Genomic DNA, 15461 nt, shown 5'->3' on the forward strand with positions numbered 1-15461 from the left:
TGCAGAGTAGTGAGTAGTGAGTAGAGTAGTGAGTAGTGAGTAGAGTAGTGAGTAGTGAGTGCAAAGTAGTGAGTAGTGAGTGCAGAGTAGTGAGTAGTGAGTAGTGCATAGTAAGTAGTGAGTAGAGTAGTGAGTAGAGTAGAGAGTGCAGAGTAGTGAGTAGAGAAGTGAGTAGTGAATAGTGAGTAGTGAGTAGAGTAGTGAGTAGATTAGTGAGTAGTGAGTAGTGAGTAGTGAGTAGTGAGTAGAGTAGCGAGTAGTGAGTGCAGGGTAGTGAGTAGTGAGTAGAGTAGTGAGTAGTGAGTAGAGTAGTGAGTAGTGAGTGCAAAGTAGTGAGTAGTGAGTAGAGTAGTGAGTAGTGAGTGCAGAGTAGTGAGTAGTGAGTAGTGAGTAGAGTAGTGAGTAGTGAGTAGTGAGTAGAGTAGTGAGTAGAGTAGTGAGTAGTGAGTAGAGTAGTGAGTAGTGAGTAGAGTAGTGAGTAGTGAGTGCAAAGTAGTGAGTAGTGAGTAGAGTAGTGAGTAGTGAGTGCAGAGTAGTGAGTAGAGTAGTGAGTATTGAGTAGAGTAGTGAGTAGTGAGTAGAGTAGTGAGTAGTGAGTGCAGAGTAGTGAGTAGTGAGTAGAGTAGTGAGTAGAGTCATGAGTAGAGTAGTGAGTGCACAGTAGTGAGTAGAGTAGTGAGTAGTGAGTAGAGTAGTGAGTAGAGTAGTGAGTAGTGAGTAGAGTAGTGAGTAGAGTAGAGAGTAAAGTAGTGAGTGCAGAGTTGTGAGTAGAGAAGCGAGTAGTGAGTAGTGAGTAGAGTAGTGAGTAGTGCGTAGAGTAGTGAGTAGTGAGTAGTGAGTAGAGTAGTGAGTAGAAAGTAGTGAGTAGAGTAGTGAGTAGTGAGTAGAGTAGTGAGTAGAGTAGTGAGTAGTGAGTGCAGAGTAGTGAGTAGTGAGTAGAGTAGTGAGTAGTGAGTAGAGTAGTGAGTAGAGTAGTGCGTAGTGAGTAGAGTAGTGAGTAGTGAGTAGAGTAGTGAGTAGAGTATTGAGTGCAGAGTAGTGAGTAGAGTAGTGAGTAGAGTAGTGAGTAGAGTAGTGAGTAGTGAGTGCAGAGTAGTGAGTAGTGAGTAGAGTAGTGAGTAGTGAGTAGAGTAGTGAGTAGTGAGTGCAGAGTAGTGAGTAGTGAGTAGAGTAGTGAGTAGAGTAGTGCATAGTGAGTAGTGAGTAGAGTAGTGAGTAGAGTAGTGCGTAGTGAGTAGAGTAGTGAGTAGTGAGTAGAGTAGTGAGTAGTGAGTAGAGTAGTGAGTAGTGAGTGCAGAGTAGTGAGTAGTGAGTAGAGTAGTGAGTAGAGTAGAGAGTGCAGAGTAGTGAGTAGAGAAGTGAGTAGTGAATAGTGAGTAGTGAGTAGAGTAGTGAGTAGATTAGTGAGTAGTGAGTAGTGAGTAGTGAGTAGTGAGTAGAGTAGTGAGTAGAGTAGTGAGTAGTGAGTAGAGTAGTTAGTAGAGTAGTGAGTAGAGTAGTGAGTAGTGAGTAGAGTAGTGAGTAGGGTAGTGAGTAGAGTAGTGATTAGGGAGTAGAGTAGTGAGTAGAAAGTAGTGAGGTGAGTAGAGTAGTGAGTGGAGAGTAGTGAGTAGTGAGTAGAGTAGTGAGTAAAGTAGTGAGTGCAGAGTAGTGAGTAGAGTAGTGAGTAGTGAGTGCAGAGTAGTGAGTAGTGAGTAGAGTAGTGAGTAGTGATTAGAGTAGTGAGTAGTGAGTGCAGAGTAGTGAGTAGTGAGTAGAGTAGTGAGTAGTGAGTGCAGAGTAGTGAGTAGTGAGTAGAGTAGTGAGTAGAGTAGTGAGTAGTGAGTAGAGTAGTGAGTAGAGTAGTGCGTAGTGAGTAGAGTAGTGAGTAGAGTAGTGAGTAGAGTAGTGAGTTCAGAGTAGTGAGTAGTGAGTAGTGAGTAGAGTAGTGAGTAGAGTAGTGAGTAGTGAGTGCAGAGTAGTGAGTAGTGAGTAGAGTAGTGAGTAGTGTAGTGAGTAGTGAGTGCAGAGTAGTGAGTAGTGAGTAGAGTAGTGAGTAGTGAGTGCAAAGTAGTGAGTAGTGAGTAGAGTAGTGAGTAGTGAGTGCAGAGTAGTGAGTAGAGTAGTGAGTAGTGAGTAGAATAGTGAGTGCAGAGTAGTGAGTAGAGTAGTGAGTAGTGAGTAGAGTAGTGAGGTGAGTAGTGAGTAGTGAGTGCAGAGTAGTGAGTAGTGAGTAGAGTAGCGAGTAGTGAGTGCAAAGTAGTGAGTAGTGAGTAAAGTAGTGAGTAGTGAGTTTAGAGTAGTGAGTAGAGTAGTGAGTAGTGAGTAGAGTAGTGAGTAGTGAGTAGAGTAGTGAGTAGAGTAGTGAGTAGTGAGTAGAGTAGTTAGTAGAGTAGTGAGTAGAGTAGTGAGTAGTGAGTAGAGTAGTGAGTAGGGTAGTGAGTAGAGTAGTGATTAGGGAGTAGAGTAGTGAGTAGAAAGTAGTGAGGTGAGTAGAGTAGTGAGTGGAGAGTAGTGAGTAGTGAGTAGAGTAGTGAGTAAAGTAGTGAGTGCAGAGTAGTGAGTAGAGAAGTAAGTAGTGAGTAGTGAGTAGTGAGTGCAGAGTAGTGAGTAGTGAGTAGAGAAGTGAGTAGTGAGTAGAGTAGTGAGTAGAGTAGTGAGTAGAGTAGTGAGTAGAGTAGTGCGTAGTGAGTAGTGAGTAGAGTAGTGAGTAGAGTAGTGCGTAGTGAGTAGTGAGTAGAGTAGTGAGTAGAGTAGTGAGTAGAGTTGTGAGTGCAGAGTAGTGAGTAGTGAGTAGTGAGTGCAGAGTAGTGAGTAGTGAGTAGAGTAGTGAGTGCAAAGTAGTGAGTAGTGAGTAGAGTAGTGAGTAGTGAGTGCAGAGTAGTGAGTAGAGTAGTGAGTAGTGAGTAGAATAGTGAGTGCAGAGTAGTGAGTAGAGTAGTGAGTAGTCAGTAGAGTAGTGAGTAGAGTAGTGAGTAGTGAGTAGTGAGTAGAGTAGTGAGTAGAGTAGTGAGTAGTGAGTAGAGTAGTGAGTAGTGAGTAGAGTAGTGAGTAGAGTAGTGAGTAGAGAGTGCAGAGTAGTGAGTAGTGAGTAGAGTAGTGAGTAGTGAGTAGAGTAGTGAGTAGTGAGTGCAAAGTAGTGAGTAGTGAGTGCAGAGTAGTGAGTAGTGAGTAGTGCATAGTAAGTAGTGAGTAGAGTAGTGAGTAGAGTAGAGAGTGCAGAGTAGTGAGTAGAGAAGTGAGTAGTGAATAGTGAGTAGTGAGTAGAGTAGTGAGTAGATTAGTGAGTAGTGAGTAGTGAGTAGTGAGTAGTGAGTAGAGTAGCGAGTAGTGAGTGCAGGGTAGTGAGTAGTGAGTAGAGTAGTGAGTAGTGAGTAGAGTAGTGAGTAGTGAGTGCAAAGTAGTGAGTAGTGAGTAGAGTAGTGAGTAGTGAGTGCAGAGTAGTGAGTAGTGAGTAGTGAGTAGAGTAGTGAGTAGTGAGTAGTGAGTAGAGTAGTGAGTAGAGTAGTGAGTAGTGAGTAGAGTAGTGAGTAGTGAGTAGAGTAGTGAGTAGTGAGTGCAAAGTAGTGAGTAGTGAGTAGAGTAGTGAGTAGTGAGTGCAGAGTAGTGAGTAGAGTAGTGAGTATTGAGTAGAGTAGTGAGTAGTGAGTAGAGTAGTGAGTAGTGAGTGCAGAGTAGTGAGTAGTGAGTAGAGTAGTGAGTAGAGTCATGAGTAGAGTAGTGAGTGCACAGTAGTGAGTAGAGTAGTGAGTAGTGAGTAGAGTAGTGAGTAGAGTAGTGAGTAGTGAGTAGAGTAGTGAGTAGAGTAGAGAGTAAAGTAGTGAGTGCAGAGTTGTGAGTAGAGAAGCGAGTAGTGAGTAGTGAGTAGAGTAGTGAGTAGTGCGTAGAGTAGTGAGTAGTGAGTAGTGAGTAGAGTAGTGAGTAGAAAGTAGTGAGTAGAGTAGTGAGTAGTGAGTAGAGTAGTGAGTAGAGTAGTGAGTAGTGAGTGCAGAGTAGTGAGTAGTGAGTAGAGTAGTGAGTAGTGAGTAGAGTAGTGAGTAGAGTAGTGCGTAGTGAGTAGAGTAGTGAGTAGTGAGTAGAGTAGTGAGTAGAGTATTGAGTGCAGAGTAGTGAGTAGAGTAGTGAGTAGAGTAGTGAGTAGAGTAGTGAGTAGTGAGTGCAGAGTAGTGAGTAGTGAGTAGAGTAGTGAGTAGTGAGTAGAGTAGTGAGTAGTGAGTGCAGAGTAGTGAGTAGTGAGTAGAGTAGTGAGTAGAGTAGTGCATAGTGAGTAGTGAGTAGAGTAGTGAGTAGAGTAGTGCGTAGTGAGTAGAGTAGTGAGTAGTGAGTAGAGTAGTGAGTAGTGAGTAGAGTAGTGAGTAGTGAGTGCAGAGTAGTGAGTAGTGAGTAGAGTAGTGAGTAGAGTAGAGAGTGCAGAGTAGTGAGTAGAGAAGTGAGTAGTGAATAGTGAGTAGTGAGTAGAGTAGTGAGTAGATTAGTGAGTAGTGAGTAGTGAGTAGTGAGTAGTGAGTAGAGTAGCGAGTAGTGAGTGCAGGGTAGTGAGTAGTGAGTAGAGTAGTGAGTAGTGAGTAGAGTAGTGAGTAGTGAGTGCAAAGTAGTGAGTAGTGAGTAGAGTAGTGAGTAGTGAGTGCAGAGTAGTGAGTAGTGAGTAGTGAGTAGAGTAGTGAGTAGTGAGTAGTGAGTAGAGTAGTGAGTAGAGTAGTGAGTAGTGAGTAGAGTAGTGAGTAGTGAGTAGAGTAGTGAGTAGTGAGTGCAAAGTAGTGAGTAGTGAGTAGAGTAGTGAGTAGTGAGTGCAGAGTAGTGAGTAGAGTAGTGAGTATTGAGTAGAGTAGTGAGTAGTGAGTAGAGTAGTGAGTAGTGAGTGCAGAGTAGTGAGTAGTGAGTAGAGTAGTGAGTAGAGTCATGAGTAGAGTAGTGAGTGCACAGTAGTGAGTAGAGTAGTGAGTAGTGAGTAGAGTAGTGAGTAGAGTAGTGAGTAGTGAGTAGAGTAGTGAGTAGAGTAGAGAGTAAAGTAGTGAGTGCAGAGTTGTGAGTAGAGAAGCGAGTAGTGAGTAGTGAGTAGAGTAGTGAGTAGTGCGTAGAGTAGTGAGTAGTGAGTAGTGAGTAGAGTAGTGAGTAGAAAGTAGTGAGTAGAGTAGTGAGTAGTGAGTAGAGTAGTGAGTAGAGTAGTGAGTAGTGAGTGCAGAGTAGTGAGTAGTGAGTAGAGTAGTGAGTAGTGAGTAGAGTAGTGAGTAGAGTAGTGCGTAGTGAGTAGAGTAGTGAGTAGTGAGTAGAGTAGTGAGTAGAGTATTGAGTGCAGAGTAGTGAGTAGAGTAGTGAGTAGAGTAGTGAGTAGAGTAGTGAGTAGTGAGTGCAGAGTAGTGAGTAGTGAGTAGAGTAGTGAGTAGTGAGTAGAGTAGTGAGTAGTGAGTGCAGAGTAGTGAGTAGTGAGTAGAGTAGTGAGTAGAGTAGTGCATAGTGAGTAGTGAGTAGAGTAGTGAGTAGAGTAGTGCGTAGTGAGTAGAGTAGTGAGTAGTGAGTAGAGTAGTGAGTAGTGAGTAGAGTAGTGAGTAGTGAGTGCAGAGTAGTGAGTAGTGAGTAGAGTAGTGAGTAGTGAGTAGAGTAGTTAGTGCAAAGTAGTGAGTAGTGAGTAGAGTAGTGAGTAGTGAGTGCAGAGTAGTGAGTAGAGTAGTGAGTAGTGATTAGAGTAGTGAGTGCAGAGTAGTGAGTAGAGTAGTGAGTAGTGAGTAGAGTAGTGAGGTGAGTAGTGAGTAGTGAGTGCAGAGTAGTGAGTAGTGAGTAGAGTAGTGAGTAGAGTAGTGAGTAGAGTAGTGAGTAGTGAGTAGAGTAGTGAGTAGAGTAGTGAGTAGAGTAGTGAGTAGTGAGTAGAGTAGTGAGTAGTGAGTGCAGAGTAGTGAGTAGAGTAGTGAGTAGAGTAGTGAGTAGTGAGTGCAGAGTAGTGAGTAGTGAGTAGAGTAGTGAGTAGTGAGTAGAGTAGTGAGTAGAGTAGTGAGGTGAGTAGAGTAGAGTAGTGAGTAAAGTAGTGAGTAGAGTAGTGAGTAGAGTAGGGAGTAGAGTAGGGAGTAGAGTAGTGAGTAGTGAGTAGAGTAGTGAGTAGTGAGTAGTGAGTAGAGTAGTGAGAAGTGAGTAGAGTAGTGAGTAGAGTAGTGAGTAGAGTAGTGAGTAGTGAGTAGAGTAGTGAGTAGTGAGTGCAGAGTAGTGAGTGCAGAGTAGTGAGTAGTGAGTAGAGTAGTGAGTAGTGAGTAGAGTTGTGAGTGCAGATTAGTGAGTAGTGAGTGCAGAGTAGTGAGTAATGAGTAGAGTAGTGAGTAGTGAGTGCAGCGTAGTGAGTAGTGAGTAGTGAGTGCAGAGTAGTGAGTAGAGTAGTGAGTAGAGTAGTGAGTAGAGTAGTGAGTAGAGTAGTGAGTAGAAAGTAGTGATGTGAGTAGAGTAGTGAGTGGAGAGTAGTGAGTAGTGAGTAGAGTAGTGAGTAAAGTAGTGAGTGCAGAGTAGTGAGTAGAGAAGTGAGTAGTGAGTAGTGAGTAGTGAGTGCAGAGTAGTGAGTAGTGAGTAGTGAGTAGAGTAGTGAGTTGTGAGTAGAGTAGTGAGTAGTGTGTAGAGTAGTGAGTAGTGAGCAGAGTAGTGAGTAGTGAGTAGTGAATGTGAGTAGAGTAGTGAGTAGAGTAGTGAGTGCAGAGTAGTGAGTAGTGAGTAGAGTAGTGAGTAGTGAGTAGAGTAGTGAGGTGAGTAGTGAGTGCAGAGTAGTGAGTAGTGAGTAGAGTAGTGAGTACTGAGTAGAGTAGTGAGTAGAGTAGTGAGGTGAGTAGAGTAGAGTAGTGAGTAAAGTAGTGAGTGCAGAGTAGTGAGTAGAGTAGTGAGTAGTGAGTAGAGTAGTGAGTGGAGTACTGAGTAGAAAGTAGTGAGTAGAGTAGTGAGTAGAAAGTAGTGAGTAGAGTAGTGAGTAGAGTAGTGAGTAGTGAGCAGAGTAGTGAGTAGTGAGTGCAGAGTAGTGAGTAGTGAGTGCAGAGTAGTGAGTAGAGTAGTGAGTAGTGAGTAGAGTAGTGAGTAGTGAGTAGAGTAGTGAGTAGTGAGTAGAGTATTGAGTAGAGTAGTGAGTAGTGAGTGCAGAGTAGTGAGTAGTGAGTAGAGTAGTGAGTAGAGTAGTGAGTAGAGTAGTGAGTAGTGAGTGCAGAGTAGTGAGTAGAGTAGTGAGTAGAGTAGAGTAGTGAGTAGTGAGTGCAGAGTAGTGAGTAGTGAGTAGAGTAGTGAGTAGAGTAGTGAGTAGTGAGTGCAGAGTAGTGAATAGAGTAGTGAGTAGAGTAGTGAGTAGAGTAGTGAGTAGTGAGTGCAGAGTAGTGAGTAGAGTAGTGAGTAGAGTAGAGTAGTGAGTAGAGTAGTGAGTAGTGAGTGCAGAGTAGTGAGTAGTGAGTAGAGTAGTGAGTAGAGTAGTGAGTGCAGAGTAGTGAGTAGTGAGTAGAGTAGTGAGTAGAGTAGTGAGTAGTGAGTAGAGTAGTCTGTAGAGGTGAGTAGTGAGTGCAGAGTATTGAGTAGAGTAGTGAGTAGAGTAGTGAGTAGTGAGTGCAGAGTAGTGAGTAGAGTAGTGAGTAGAGTAGTGAGTAGTGAGTGCAGAGTAGTGAGTAGAGTAGTGAGTAGAGTAGAGTAGTGAGTAGGACATCACAGGCAGCAGCTGTGCAAGCTTCTTACACTCACAAGGAGACCACAGGCAGCTGAGGTGCAATCTTCTCCCACTCACAAGAACGACATCACAGGCAGCAGCAGTGCAAGCTTCTTACACTCACAAGGAGACCACAGGCAGCAGAGGTGCAAGCTTCTCACACTCACAAGAAGGACATCACAGGCAGTAACGGTGCAATATTCTCACACTCACAAGGAGATCACTGGCAGTACACACCACATGAACACACTCCATAACACATAGCAACAATACATTGGCATTTACAATGCCATTAGCTCAAACTCAAATAAATTCGAGCCCGATTGCATTTCTACTACTTGTTTAAATTGCAGGCAGCATCACAGATGTTATGGGTGATGGACACCATGATCTGCGTGTCATCCGCATATGATAACACTTCCAGACCAAAAGATTTTAACACCCCTGCTAGCGGGGTTAGGATGCTGTGTACGAAGTGTGAGGGCTAGGAAGGATGTCATCTGTTCCTACAAGTACCGTATGTTAAGGATTTAGCTCTTTCCTGTACGTCTACAGGTGTTGCAAGGGTGCATTTCATTCCTGCAGGTTTAGTAAGGGTGTGTTTCTAGGCTTCGAGTGTAGGAAAGATGCAATCCTTACCCCCAATTACAGGAGGAATGCAGCCCTTTCTGGAAGTACAGAAGGGAAACAAGCCATTCCTGCAAGCACAGTGAAGGCACGTCCAGCCCTTCCCTGATGCTATAGGAAGAAGGCAATCCATTCATGAACTGCAGAGATAAGGTTCTTTTTAAATATAATTTCCTGGCAGGTGTTTCGTTTTTGTCAAAAGTGCAGTATTAGAGTGCCACATGAACATATAAATACATATTTATGAATAGTGCTTAGGATGTGGTCCTTGTTTACAAGTGTACTAAAGATACAATCCTTTCTTGAAAGCTTAGGAAGGATGGAGTCCTTTTCGGCAAGCATAGTGATGAGGATTTCTATATCTGAGAGTATGGGAAGGAAGATGTCCTTATTTGAGGGTGCAGTAAAGAGCCAGACCTTGCCTGCATGTAGGATGAAGTGTGGAACTTACCGTACAGCAGAACATGGGGGCAGATTCACAAGCCCCGTACGCCACTTTTAGGCTGCCATTGCGTCACTTCTGTGACGCAACGGCGGCGCAAAGCCAGCGCCATGCTGCGGGGTATTTACAACGTGATGCATCTAGGGAGATGTGTCACGTTGTAAAGCCCGGCACCACATGAAACATGCGTCAGGTTTTATGTGGGCGTTCCGGAGCAGGAACGGCTCGCAAAAGTGTCAGAGTGAAATCTACAAGATTTCTCTTAGTCACTTTTCCGACCCCGCTGCATCAAAACCTTGCCCTGCTTGAAGCAGGCGTAAGGCTTGACGCACCATGTTGGACATAGGCAGGATTGGAACAGTGCTGGAGTTGCGTCGCGCCCGCCACTCAACTCCAGCACTGCGCCAAACCTACGCCGGCAGATGCAACACGCATCTGTTTATCCTTGCGCCATGATGCGCTGCATTGTAATGTGGTGGCGCAAGGGTAAACTTGTGTGACGCTTCTTTCCTGGTGCATCCCTGCTGATCTGCAGGGATGCGCCATGAAACGTAAATCTGCCCCATGGTCCTTGCCTGTGCGGTTCCATGCTTCCCCTTCAAGCATAGCAAGGATGCAGTTATAACGAGCATGCAAGAGGCACAGTGTGCCATGAATGCAGGTCCATTGGAAGCCACACTGCTCCTGCTGAAGGTACTGTGTCACGGTGCATTCGCTTCTCTCCCCATCAAATTCACACACTTTAACTGCTGCTACAGGAATGGGGATCAGACCACACACATATTTTTTCTGGAGCTACAATTCTTACTGGGGTTATATAATTTATTTATCTCTTCAAAATGTTCATGCAATGCAATACCATGCAAGTGGGAGATTATGCGCTACATAAATGCAACACAATATATCCCACCAACCCTCTGTGACTAAACATAACTTCACAATAACAGAACATATCACTTGAAGCCTGTATGATTTGGAATAAAAATTATCTGAAGTATTAGGAGCACATAACCTTCTTATACAGATCACATTTTCTATTCACAGATGTTCCAAACTATTACGTAAAGTGTTTGAAACTTGCTTGAGAGCCTCAAGTCTGCCAAGGGGTCTTAGTTTTATGTGGGACTGAGAATTTCAAGATGTCTTCGCCAACAGCGCAGGGAAAACATAAATACTTGTGGCCTGGAGTCATGCCAGGCCAACAGAGGGATCTGAGGTTTGAGAGCAGAAGAGCTCCCAACTCTCTAACTAGCTCATGGGAACTGTGCTGGAAACAATCCCCTCCTTACCCACTGAAGGCCCAAGGAGCTGTGCATGGGGCTCCCAAGATCCATCACGAATTCTTGAGCATGTTCTTGCCATTTAAAATGAGAGAATGACAAATTGACCTATCTCTGTTGAATGACTGTCACTTTACATGAGTCCCTGGATATATTGAGTTGTTGACTGTATGTCACTTGCCAGCAGAGGAGAGCCCGGTATGGTCTGTGAATTGTGCTGCTTGATAATATATGGTGTCTGCTCACAGAAAGAGGTGTCATATTGGAGCTCTAGAGAAGCCTAGAGCTGGGCTCACAAGGGTTTACCGCCCACAGTGCTGCAGAGAACCGATAAATCATCCAGAAGCGCCCAGAAGCTGCAAAGCGCCAATATTTAGTGCTTCTCATCCAGCCAACACATGCTGCTGCCCACCCTGATTTGAATGTGCGTTTTGTCCTCATAATAAAGGAGAGACTGCACTCCTCGGCCCAGGAGAGGGTGAGATGCCAACCCTTACTAGCTCTGCTGTCCAGGGTTGGGGTGAATAAGGGGGGCTTCCACTGTTGTCTGAAGGGTGGGAGATGCAGAGGTGGCTTTCCTTCCTCACTCCTGTTTGGCAAACTGCACGGTGGCTTCCATGAATCTCCACTGAGTGGAAGAAAATAGGGTAACTTAAATTGATCTCTCAGTCTATCGAAGCTTTCCCCTGATTGGTGAACCACAAGCTAGTCTCCTCTGCTCTCCCCTGATTGGAGGACGGTAAGCTGTCTTCTACTGCTATCCCCTGACTGGGGGGCAGTAAGCTTGCTCCTCCTGCTCTTCCATGATTGGAGGTCAGTAAACTGGCTTACACTGCTCTCTGCTGATTGGTGGACAGTAGAATGGCTTACACTATTTGATAGACGGTAAGATGTCTTTCAGAGCTCTTTTTGTTGCCTGCAGAAGGGTACTAGTTCCACTGCTCAGTCTTTATTTTGGGGACTTATATGTTCAGCTGTTCCCACCTGGCTAGGGGACTGTCGAAGGGGCCTTAATGTAATCCTCTGATTGGGTTCAGTAGGAGGATCTTCATTGTACTCACCAGATTGGGTGACGGTAGGCTGCCCTCCACAGTGCTTTTATCATTGGAGGTGAGTAAGGTGGCCCCAATGTACTCTTCTGATTGGGTGACAGAAGGCTGGGTCTCACTGAGCTTTCCTGATTTGGAGAGAGTAGGATGGCCTTGACTATACAACTGTGAATCGGGGAAACTGGATGGCCTTCACTGCACTCCTCTGATTGGGGTACAGTAGGCTGGCCTTCACTATACTCCTCTGATTGGGGTTCAGTGGGATGCCCTCAATGACTCTCCTTGCTTGGGGAGGGTTTGTGGCAGAGAGGCATTAAATTATGTGGCAGGGTTTACTAAAGTATGAGGCAAAAAGGGTAAATTTTGCGGCATAATGTGGCACAATTTTTGATAGATTAACTTTTATCATTTGATCATTTTTTCACATGGTAATCCTGTCTAAGCAAAGATTTCACCAATTAAACAACCAAATACAGAAATAGGCAAGCGCAAGATGATTGGTTAACCCTTGCCAAGTGCCTTCCACTGCTGTCGGACATATCGCCACGATTTTAGTAACTGTTGATCCGTTTGAGTTAGAAACAATTATTAAATTAAAATCTGCAGATAATGCATCAGATGATGGATTTTGTGGCAAATGCAACAGATCCATAATTAGGTGAAAAAGCTTTGGCCCCAGAATCGCATAATTCCAGTGGCCCTGTTAGTATGTGAATATACAATAATGCTCCCTGCTTGCATGGGGCGCTGACTGCATCTGGGCTTTAATGTACTTTACATACTGAAAACAGATATGTTGACCAGCATTTGCAAGGTATAGATATAGTCTACCTCCAATCTACGAGTCTACAATATGAGCATCTCTATTTAATAATCAAATCATTATATTGTTTGTGTGTGTAAAAGCGTGATACTATAGACCTAAAGATGATAATATATAAATATTAAAGGAAATAAACGATGCCACACATTTCATCATCCCAGCTCCTGTTATCTGAGAGGCCAGCGTTGCTGTGATCTTTGCAACATTCCTGCTATGGGTCATCCCTCAAGCACACATTCTCCCAGTGGGGACGTGGAAAGAGGTTATCACAGGACATGGAGCAGGCTTGGAGGGTGCAGCGAGAAGTCACCCCCAGGAATGGGGTCCTTTATCTTGTAATGTGCACGGACACGATTGTAAACACGACTCCTGATGCTGCGCTCTAGTCCAAAAGAAAACAGCTGTCTCTCAGAATGGGGCGGAGAGTCAAGTGAAGAGGTTAACAAAACATTGTCCCACCTAGGAGTGCCTTTGATGGGAAGGGAAGGGGGGTGCAGGGGGGTATGAAGAAGTCAGGGTAGGCAGTGCTTCAGTGTGAGCCCCCAAAAGAAGACCTGGAAAGCAGGGCTACCCAAGAAATGTGCTTCTAAATAGGGAGCTTTTTACATTTCAGTCCAAGGGAGGCTATGTGAAGTTGTACAGATAATGACTTCTATGTGCAAAAATCGTAGAAAATGGTCTATTTCCACCGTAGCTTTTCTTTTTTGCTGGTATTTCCTTCACGTTTTGCCTTTTTTATGGCTTTGTAGTCGCACACAGCACACCAACTTTTGCGAATGGAATCCCGATTTTGCAAACCGACCTATGGACTTATAGGTCAGTTTGCAAAGTAATGATTCTTAGGGGTCCGCAGAAAGATGAGCCTAATTAATATTCATGAGGCAGGTCGCAAATGCTGCCCCCCTTCAATTAGCTGCAATCAGAGGGACTGTGGCCGTCAAAGGAAAGCAGACCACCATCCCTGAGATTACATTCCAACATGGAACACATATCTCTAAAGCAGCCCCGGGCTTTAAGTGGGATGAAAAAACTGGCGGGGTCTTCCAAGGGTGTGGGTTAAAAGCATGTAAGCTAAACATCTGGGCTTAGCATAGTGTGCCGCCCGTCTCGTATTTTGCTGCTTCTGACATTTCATCCAGATATATAATACAACAAGTAACATTATACCTACAACAAGCCGGACTACTGGCTTTGTCAATGGTTGTTAATTGCATAAGATGAATAAGAAACTGTGAAACAAAGCCATAGGTGTATGTAATATTGAAAACACTTCCACTCTGAAATGATGAGACTATGAAAAAACTATCACAAGTCTCTTTGAAGTTACATCAAAGGCAGTGAAGAGTGGTACTGCCGCAGACTTTAGATTTTTTTTCACCCCGATGGTGAGGGCAAAAATGGAGAGCCAGATAGGGAACCGTCTCAACACCCGCTTTTTAGAACCGCAGGTGCTGAGCACAGGCAGTACTTGGCCCACTTAAAGCCCTGAAGCACCCACTGGTGCTCTTTTTAAAAAAACAAAGTTTTCTGTTTTGGAAAACTCTTGGTGGAGCACACAGGGGTCCCGTGTACCACTGTCTTTTGCCCTTAAAGCTGCTACCCCGATTCACAAAGGTGAAAAAGTCAGTTTGCGATTTCCTAATTGCAAAGTTTTGTAATACGCAATTAGGAAATCGCACCACCTATGTACAACAGTGACTTAGACACTGTTTGCCATTCACAGTGGGTTGCAAATGGACCTGCCTCATCTATATCTATGAGGCAAGTCAAAATTTGCGCCCGATGGTAAGGGCTACAATCACTCAGATGGTGGTCTGCTGGGGTCAGCAGACCACCATGTCTGTGATTGCTTTTTAAATAAAGCAATATTTTTTTTGTAATGCAGCCCAATTAAAAATTAAAAGTTTTCTTCTCATTTTTTAAGAGTAATCAGTGGTCCTTGGGACCACTGCCTGCTCTTAAAAATGTTTTTACCCATATTCACAAAGGTGAAGGGGTCCCTTGGTGGCCCCTTTCTGGTTGCGAATGGGTTACTGCCTCCTCTACGCAGTCGGTAACTCATGAATGTTTTGCGACCGCATTACTGTTGCAAAACATTCATATATTCCAGTGCTATTCAGTAGTACGATGGGACACCCCAAACACTCCCCTTCCTAATACCGAATCACAAAAGCAAAATGCGATTCAGTAACAAGTTACTGAGTTGCACATGGTAAAATGCTTCGTACATCTGGCCCTATGTAACTGGTCACTGGTTTGCGACTGGAATTCCCGATGCAAACCACTGATAGGTTACCAAATCACAATTTGAAAGGAGCATCTCTTTTATGCTCCTTCCAAATTGCGATTCAGTATGGGTCGCAGAACCCATTTTACAAGTTTGAAAACGTTTTTCAACTTGCAACATGGATTTTGTACATTATAGAAGGGATTTTGCAGTCATAAATCCAGTGATTTTGTGAATCGCAGGGTTTCTGAATGCAAAATAGTTTGGTACACCTGGCTCCATTTTCAGGATGGCTTGTCTGTTTTTTGGAGATTTTTTGGCAAGCATGAACACATCTACAATACTAACATCTCTCAGGGACATCAGAGTTAAACTTTGTGGTCTCTGGAACCCCTGCAGAGTTTGGATTACTCAGTCAATGATCTGGGAAGGCCCGAGGGTTGATGGTCTCCCTGGATCCCACTTTTCGGAATGTGGGCTTAATCTGTACCTGGGATTATCCTACAGACAGGGGACACCCTGGCTCCTGGGTTTGCCTGTTCCTGCAGGGCTTTCATGGTGGCATATTGCAATGTGGCACTCACACCTAACAGAAGCTTTAGCCCTTGGTTGGGACATGTCATATGGGGAGTGCTGCATCACCTCTGTGTGTGTGTCTTAGGGTGCATGCTCCGGAGGTCTCTGGTATTGTGTACCAGGAAACCATGACTGGAGACTTGAGTCCTACTTCGATGCACAACAAGCATTAATGGAGGCATACAGAGCAGTGTAACCACTCATTCTGTGCTTCCGGCTTCACGATTGGACCTGGTTTAGTTCTTCTTTCTGGCCCAGTTTTGCCGCTGCTCAGCTTCTTGTTTACCAGTTCTACTCCTATAATCCTGCTTGCTCGTCTTTACGATGAGGGCTCTTTGCTCCTGGGTTATCTGAAGCCTGGTTCCTGATGAATTGTTATTGTCTAGTTGCAGTATTTATCAATAAGTGCCTTCAGTGTAGTGTGAATCACTATTCCCACGATTACTTTATTTTGAGTCTGTTTCATACACAAGGAGCACACACTGGATTTCTCCTCTGTGTTACAGGTGCTCTTGAAGCTTTCTCAGCTCTCTTTGAAGTGGAATACCTGCTCCTGTAGCCTGATGGCTTTCCAAAGACCAGGGGGCAGATTTAAAAGCCCCTTGCGTCTCATTTACGCCGCTGTTGCGTCATTTTTGTGACGCAGCGGCGGCGCAAATCCTGCACCATGGTGCGGGGTACTTACAACGTGGCGCATCTAGGAGATGCGTCACGTTGTAAAACCCTGCGCCATATGTAGGCGTTCCTGTGCGGGGGGGGCGTTCCAGCGCAGGAACGCTTCCCAAAAGTGGCTGAGAGAAATCTATA

Source organism: Lissotriton vulgaris, chromosome 5 (genome assembly GCF_964263255.1).
Source record: "Lissotriton vulgaris chromosome 5, aLisVul1.2, whole genome shotgun sequence".
In the NCBI taxonomy this organism is placed as follows: domain Eukaryota; kingdom Metazoa; phylum Chordata; class Amphibia; order Caudata; family Salamandridae; genus Lissotriton; species Lissotriton vulgaris.